Source organism: Hyperolius riggenbachi, chromosome 1 (genome assembly GCF_040937935.1).
Source record: "Hyperolius riggenbachi isolate aHypRig1 chromosome 1, aHypRig1.pri, whole genome shotgun sequence".
Taxonomy (NCBI): Eukaryota; Metazoa; Chordata; class Amphibia; order Anura; family Hyperoliidae; genus Hyperolius; species Hyperolius riggenbachi.
This window is the reverse complement of record NC_090646.1, coordinates 256652551-256660886: the sequence shown is the minus strand read 5'-3', so window position 1 is coordinate 256660886 and position 8336 is coordinate 256652551. Positions and strand designations below refer to the sequence as shown.

Below are 8336 nucleotides of genomic sequence, written 5' to 3'. Positions count from 1 at the left end.
TGACCCTCTGAAATATTTTAGATGATGCTCCATCTTCTCAACAGGAAAACAAAAGTAGTCCCTAACTAAGATACAAGCAGCCATATGAAATGTAATAAAACAGCCTATATGTACTGCTTTCCACAACAATCTCTGCTAGAATCTTGCATCAGAATTAACAACCAGAATTTGTGCACCTCCAAATAACATAATACAGTACATTGCCCCTCCCCTAAAATACAAATATAATGCAAAGCATATGTAGCTGGGAATGCAGTCAAATACATTTCCTGAATATTTTGTTTGGCCCCATTCCAAGCTGCATACAATTTACATGCCAGACAGAATTATCAGCATCTTATTGACCATTTCTAGTCTTGATCACTATTGCTATTCCCACACACTGACAAGAGAACAGGGCCAGTCCTGTCTGTGGTGATGAATCTAAAGCTACGTACACACATGCGACAACGATCGTTCGTTGTGAACGACGAACAAACTTTTAATTGACGAAAGAACGACCTGAGTAAAGTTAGTTTTTAAAGGTGTGTAACGATCTGATCGTTAGAACGAACGTTACATCACGTAAAGCAACTATTGCACTTGCGCATAAAAAAATGAAAAGTTCCATGGAGAAATAGCGAAATGCGCATGTCAAGCCTAGTACGAACGACCGTTTCCACCGATGTACTACTTTTGCAAACGCTCGTCATTGTAAAAAATCCGCCAAGATAGATCGTTCATTTTTAACGATCTAGCTCGTCCGTCGTTAGATTAGCTGCTGTTAGGTCATTGGCTGCTTTTTTTTAAACGATCGTCGTTTGAAATGATCGGGGAACGATCGTTTCAAACGTCTATAGTCGCATGTGTGTACGCACCTTTAATCTCAATACACACGGTACAATTTTGCATCAGATCGACAGGTGATCTGATAAGAAGTTGCATTGTGTGTAGACGCTAGAGATGGCACGAACGGTTAACCCGCGAACGGTTCCAGGCCAACTTTAGGTGATTCACGTTCGCCGGGGAAGGCGAACTTTTGCAGAAGTTCGATTCACCCCCATAATGCTCCATTGAGCACAACTTTGACCCTCTACATCACAGTCACCAGGCACATTGTCGCTAATCAGACTACTCTCACTCCTGGAGCCCCCCCCCCCCCTTATAAAAGGCAAGGTTCTCCTGCCGTTTTACTCACTCGTCTGCCTACAATAACTAGTTAAGGGACAGCTGCTGACAGACTCTGCTAGGGAAAGCTTAGTTAGGCTCTTGTAGGCTAATTCCTAGCTGATTGTTATTCCTTATATTACTCCCTCACTCCCTCCTCCGTCTTGTCTTCCAGGGAATTGTAGGATTTCAAAAGCCAGCTTACATACCTTGGCTGAGAATTGAACCCAGGTCTGAGTGCTTGGTAGGTATCTCTCTTCACCACTATACCACCACCAACACTACATGCTGAAGCCAGCCTAGCATGTACCATTATGATATATCCAAGAGAAAAATGAGCTTGCTTAAGGATTTGTAGCATGTCAAAAGCCAACTCACATCTACTGGACGTCTAATAGAGATGTCTTTCTACATCTCTAGTAGACGCCCAAGTTGATCAATAGTGCGATCAATTTTGCATTGATAACTACCCTACATCGCTCGCGTTAACGATAACAGTCCAATCGGACGATGGGAAATTATCAAATCGATCCGTCGATTGCATGGAAACTTGTACCATGTGTACCCAGCCTAACTCATGCTATAACAAAAGAAAGACTCATATGTATACATGGATGAACAATAGTGATCAGACAGGTTTTTGCAACCTGTCTAATCACCCTTTCCCCCAACTGTTCTTGGCTTGCTGGTTTTGGCAACCATTGACCAAATCTTTCTGGAAAGGTCTGGAATAAGGCATTCCTGCAGCTAATGCAATTCAACAAAAGAATGTATGTCAATTTAAATTCTACAAAATAAAAGCAACCTATGACATATCTTTGATCTTGTAGAAAGATGATAACCGTGGCGCCCCAATCAATGGAAAATATACTGCTGCCGTGTGTGGACGAATCCTCGCATCCAAACAGTCAAATGTATACAGTTCCCACAGCGCAAATATATTTCTCTTGATGAATATATCTCTCCACACCTCCACCTGTATGCACTCAGCGTGCAAAAAAGAGTAAACAGGGAGGCTTTTAGTGGAGTATTTTAAAACTTTAATTGCTGGATAAAAGCAAGTATAAACAGTTCGAGGATGGGCACTTACTTAAAGAGGGTCCTAATCCACTTAGGACCCTCTCTGGCTGATCTCGCTTCCCACGCAATGTGGTACTCGAGCCCTTCCACTCGATTCTGTGTACTGCTGCCCGCTCCTGTCCCGACTAGTTTCGGCGAATGCCGTCTTCACTTCAGGGGATAAAACCAACTAGCGAGATCAGCCAGAGAGGGTCCTAAGTGGATTAGGACCCTCTTTAAGCAAGTGCCCATCCTCAAACTGTTTATACTTGCTTTTATTTTGCAGGAACAGATCTTTTGCAGATACTGATCTTTTGAATGTGTACAGCATCTTTGTGTCCAGCATCTTGCAAAGAGTTTTATCTGATGGGTAGTTCAGCTCCATAGAAAAGACTGTGTAGAGTATGGCTCTCATACTACATGGAAGGAGGTAAAATTGGTCTGATATCTTTCATTTATCTTTCAAGTGTGTACACACCATAAGGGTGCCTACACACATCAGCAGAGGCGTCGCTAGGGCTAAAGGTCCAAAGCACGTGCTACGGATCTCCGCCCACTGTGCCACGAACCTCTGCCATGTGATGCGGGGCACTTCAGTCCCCCGAAAGGAAGCAGCAGCGTCTGTTGCTAAGACGCTCTCTGCCGCTCTGTTCTCCCCTTACAGCATTGGCCAGCGCCAACCCAGCTGCTCCACCCCTTCTCCATGTCACCTCCAACATTGGCCACTGAAGCTCCGCCTCCCTGCTGTTTTGAACTGAGCATGGTCTTCGTGGGATTGATGAGGAGAAGCAGCAGTGTTTCCTGATGAGAGCTGAATCAGTGGGCGGGACACCTGCACTTCTCAGCACACACTGAAGACTCTGGAGGATTCTGGAGCAAGCTGAAGACTGACGAAGGGGAGGAAAACAGAGAACACACTCACAGCCAGAGCCAGCCACACGCTGGGCGGATCGCTCAAACTCAGTCTTATCACACGAACGACAGTCTGTACACACGCCCGATTTAGCGGGCGGATGTCTGAACGACAGGACGTTCAAACAACCCGTCGTTCCGAAAAACCAGACGTGTGTATGGGCTTATAGCCCCTGCTAAAGCGTATTATCTGTGCCTGTACTGATAATAAACTCTTTGAAATGTGGGCTGATCTCCGCTATCTTCAGTATGTTCAGCGTAAGCTGTTACTCTGTGCCTGTACGGATAGTAAACTAGCTGCAGTGTGTGCTGATCTCTGCTACCTCTAGTATGTACAGTATACTCTGTTACTCTGTGCCTGTACTGATAGTGAACTTGCCAAAGTGTGGGCTGATCCCTGCTACCTTCAGTATGTATAGTGTATGCTGTTACTGTACTGATAGTAAACTAGCTGCAGTGTGTGTTAATCTCTGCTACGTCCAGTATGTACAGTATAAGCTGTTACTCTGTGCCTGTAGTGATAGTAAAATAGCTGCAGTGTGTGCTGATCTCTGCTGCGTTCAGTATGTACAGTATATGCTGTTACTCTGTGCATGTACTGATAGTAAATTAGCTGCAGTGTGTTCTGATCCCTGCTACCTCCAGTATGTACAGTATAAGCTGTTACGCTGTGCCTATACTGATAGTAAATTAGCTGCAGTGTGTGCTGATCTCTGCTGCCTACAGTACTACAGTATGTACAGTATAGTATAAGCTGTTACTCTGTGCCTGTACTCCCTGCTACCTTTTGTATGTACAGCATTAGCTGTTACTCTGTGCCTATACTTAACTTGCTGTAGTGTGTGCTGTTCATTTCCCCAATAACCCCAATATGTACAATATAACTACTCTGTGCTTGTACTGATAGTAAACTATTTGCAGTGTGTGCTGATCTCTGCTGCCTCTTGTATGTACATTATAAGCTGTTATGCCTGGTACACACCATGCATTTTCCCATTTAGATAGATGGGTCGACAGATATTTTCCGACAGATCCGCTCAGATTTCTGATTGATTTTCTGATCACTTCTATGGAAATTGATCAGAAAAACTATCGGAAATTAGATCGGACCTGTCGGAATTTATCTATTCGACCCATCTATCTGACGGGAAATTGCATGGTGTGTACCAGGCTTTACTTTGTGCCTTTACTGATTGTAAACCAGCTGTATTGTATGTACAGTATTATCTGTAAAGCCTTGTACACACATACAATTTTAATTAGCCAATTTTACTACTTCTAGGTATTATGAGAGTTCAGCTCTGTTCATAGTGTTTAAAATCTGTTGGCTCTCATACTACATGGAGGTAGTAAAATTGGTTTAGTGATTGACCAATCACAATTAAATGTGTGTATGCATCTTTTATCTATGCCTATACTAATAGTAAACTATCTACTTAAAGCATAGAGGGCTCCATCCAACATTTTGCTGGGCAGGCCCTTTATCTTTAAATTAGTCTGCTACTAAGTTCATGTACATTTGGCCCCACCCACGAACACGCCCACTTTCTGAATGGCCACGCCCATAATTTGCCGCGGTGCCCCATGGGTGCCACAGATCTCCTAGGACCCTAGCAATTCCCCTGCACATCAGACCATACTCTTTGGAAAATGGAAGATCACAGACTAATTTTACCCCATTCCAGGTAGTATGAGAGCCATACATACACAGTCTATTCTATTGAGCTGAACTCCCCATCAGATAAAAATCTTTGCAAGATGCTGGACACAAAGATGCTACACACATGCAACAGATCAGTATCTGCAAAAGATCTGTTCCTGCAAAAGATCAGTTAGTGCAAAATGCATTCATAGTCTATGATATCTGCAGATCCTCATACACACCTTGTTTTACAGACATTCATCTGCCGATCAGATCCACCAGGATGGATCTTCAGATCTGCAGATGATTGTCTGATCTGCAGATGAATGTCTGTTAAGCAAGGTGTGTATGAGGATCTGCAGATATCATAGACTATGAATGCATTTTGCAGGAACGGATCTTTTACAGGAACAGATCTTTTGAATGTGCATCTTTGTGTCCAGCATCTTGCAAAGATTTCTATCTGATGTAGAGTAGGGATGATCGGAAAGAGCAAATTCCGTTCCACCGGAACTCGCGGATTCAGTCAGCGTTAAATTCCGTCGCTATGAAAATTCCACCGGATTTTTATGAAATTCCGCAGAATTCCAGATTCCGCCAGAAAAATTAAAATAATCGCAAAAGCAACCTTGTTTATCCTATATGGTAGCCCATAGACCCTATTAACTGTTCCCTTAGTCCTTTTCCTCCTCCCCTTCTTCCCTCCTCCCAGAGGGAGGAGAGTCTCGTCTTCCAGGGAATTGTAGCATTTCAAAAGCCAGCTTACATACCTTGGCCGGGAATTGAACCCAGGTCTGAGTGCGTGGTAGGTAGCGCTCTTCACCACTATACCACCACCAACACTACATGCTGAAGCCAGCCTAGCATGTACCATTATGATATATCCAAGAGAAAAATGAGCTTGCTTAAGGATTTGTAGCATGTCAAAAGCCAACTCACATTGGCCAGGAATAGAACCCAGGCCTACCGCTCTGTAGGCTGCTATCCTAACCATTATACCACCAACACAACACACTACAATGCTGCATGCTGAAGCCAGCCTAGCATGTACCATTATGATATATCCAAGAGAAAAATGAGCTTGCTTGAGGATTTGTAGCATGTCAAAAGCCAACTTACATTGGCTGGGAATCAAACCCAGGTCTAGTGCTCAGTAGGCTGCTATCCTAACCATTATACCACCAAAACAACCCACTACAATGCTACATGCTGAAGCCAGCCTAGCATGTACCATTATGATATATCCAAGAGAAAAATGAGCTTGCTTAAGGATTTGTAGCATGTCAAAAGCCAACTCACATTGGCCAGGAATAGGAATCCAGGGAGAAAGGGAGGAGGAAGGGAGGAGGGAGTAGAAATACTTATCAGGCAGAAATTAGTTTGGTGGGGAAACAAATTTGAATTCCGTAAAATTCCGGGGAATTCCGTTTTAGCGCTATGGCAATTCCGTTCCGTCATATCGGAACCGGAATCACCAAATTCCGTCCGGAATCGCGGAATTTACAATTCCGCGGAATCCAGCGACCATCCTTAATGGGGAGTTCAGCTCAATAGAATAGACTGTGTAGAGTATGGCTCTCATACTACACAGAATGGGGTAAAATTGGTCTGTGATCTTTCATTTTCCAAAGACTATGGTCTGATGTGTGTATGCAGCTTTAGGCTCAAACCAGCACCAGAGGTGACCTCAGGCATCTATAATAAATGCAGGCTTCAGGGGATATTTACCAAAACCAGTGAAATGAAAATTGGAGCAAAGCTGGAACACATGCTCACATTGAGGAGGTATTTTCCTCCGCCTCCCCGGAGTGGCGCAGACACACTGTGTGCAAACATGTGGTGGTGCATATACCATAGGTGCATGTGTGATGTGACAAGCACCTGCCGGCAATTTTGGGAGACAGTGGACGAAACCAGGAGTCATCACAGCTAGATAGTCGGGATTTCCAATGCACAGAACGTGGGAAGACATTTACGATTGGGGGGACAGCAGTCAGGGGTCTGTTGAGTTCATCGCAATATTGCACTCTGTTACTGTTTGAATTTTCCAGCTTACTTGATACATTCTACTGATTTTGTCCTCATATTTGTCAACTGGGCACGCTTGTTGCAGCACCAATATGGCGATTTGATAAAATGATCGAATCAGATGGTAGATCGGGCCACAGTATCGCTATATGCATGGCCAACTTAATGCTAGGTGCACACGATTCAATTTCCTGTCTGATCAGCGCATCAAACCGATAATTTTCGACATGTCCAATATGCTCCCAATGGATAATGTGATCGATTTTAGATTACTACTGCCCAAAATAGATCCCGTTATTGATCAGGAGCAGATATCGAACATGTAAAAAATTATTGGTTCGACCTGTAAATCAGACGGTAAATTGAATGGTGTGTACCTAGCATAAAAGATCTAGATCTTCTAGGTCTAGCCATACCTATTGTTACACACCTCATCATACAAGGTTCGAAAACAATGATAAGAAGGCATTTAGATTATGACTGTCTGTGCTGCACTGTTTATCATTGCTGTATGTAAAACGACATCAACACCACCACATCTGTTGATGGTAAACACAACCTTTCATACAGACCTGCCGATGTGCTACATTCATCGGCCACTAACCAATCAGCAGCGTAGATGCAGTCCTACCCCCCTGTCTATCATGGGATCCGCCCCCACCCCTCCCATGCATGCCTGGCTGCTGGTAGATAGCCAATTCATGGAGGCGGCGGCTATAGTGCTAGGTCTCCATTGGCTGCCTCCGGCTAATGGGCGGGAACAATAGCAGCTGGCAGTGCTATGGTTGGTCGTTGTCTTGCCCAGTTTCTCTGTAGCAGTTACATTCGGAGGAGCGATAGCCCTTATCTGTGCTGGAAGCCTCTACACTCCAATTTAGAGGGCGAGGGAGCCACTTCACCGCATGCAGGGATAGGTGAGAGGAATGAGCTGTGTGTGATGTCCGTATTCATTGTTGTTGCGCTGCAGTGTGATGGATGAAGGGTGGGGAGGAATGATGTGTCAGTTTGTTGATAATAAGCAGGCGGGAATGGCAGGCAGCGAGCCCGCAGAGCCGCTGCTATCACACAGGGTGGGTGTGTCCGCTGCTCTTAGTGCGGAATGCAGGATTCTTGGCTGCGTATAGCGTTCTGCGCTGCTACTGATTTGGTCAATCTGCTATTGGTTTGCTATTCTCTCGCTCTTGTATGCTAAAATTACGTGACGTCATTGCTAGTTCAGTTCTAGAATCCTCCAAGGTTGTGTGAGAGCCCCGCCAGCACTTCGGCTATATAGTATGCTGAATATAGCTGGCATATTAAAACAGGCATAATGAAAGACGCCATCATCCCAGTGTTTATGCTGTAAAAGGGGTCTTATTCCATTGTCGCCAGACAGGACTGGGAGGAATTTCAGCTCTGTGTTAGCCATAGTGGCTCTGCTGCATGTGTAACCCAGTGGTAAGCCTCAGCTAGTGTGGAGCGAAAGGCATTCAGGTCAGGAAAAGTGACTGTCATTGTGATGGATTGCCTGATATCAGATGACCGGGTGCTGACGTCATGGTGTGTAATC

The 8336-nt window shown here is 44.5% G+C and overlaps 1 protein-coding gene across 1 annotated transcript in view; it reads left to right on the top strand.

Moving 5' to 3' along the window:
* Window positions 1-7574: 7574 nt before the first annotated feature.
* PPM1K (protein phosphatase, Mg2+/Mn2+ dependent 1K) overlaps window positions 7575-8336 on the top strand; it is a 36626-nt gene continuing 35864 nt past the window's right edge. Inside the window, exon 1 of the mRNA XM_068233158.1 lies at window positions 7575-7701. The gene's annotated coding sequence lies outside the window, so the exon portion shown is untranslated. The remainder of the gene's footprint in view (window positions 7702-8336) is intronic.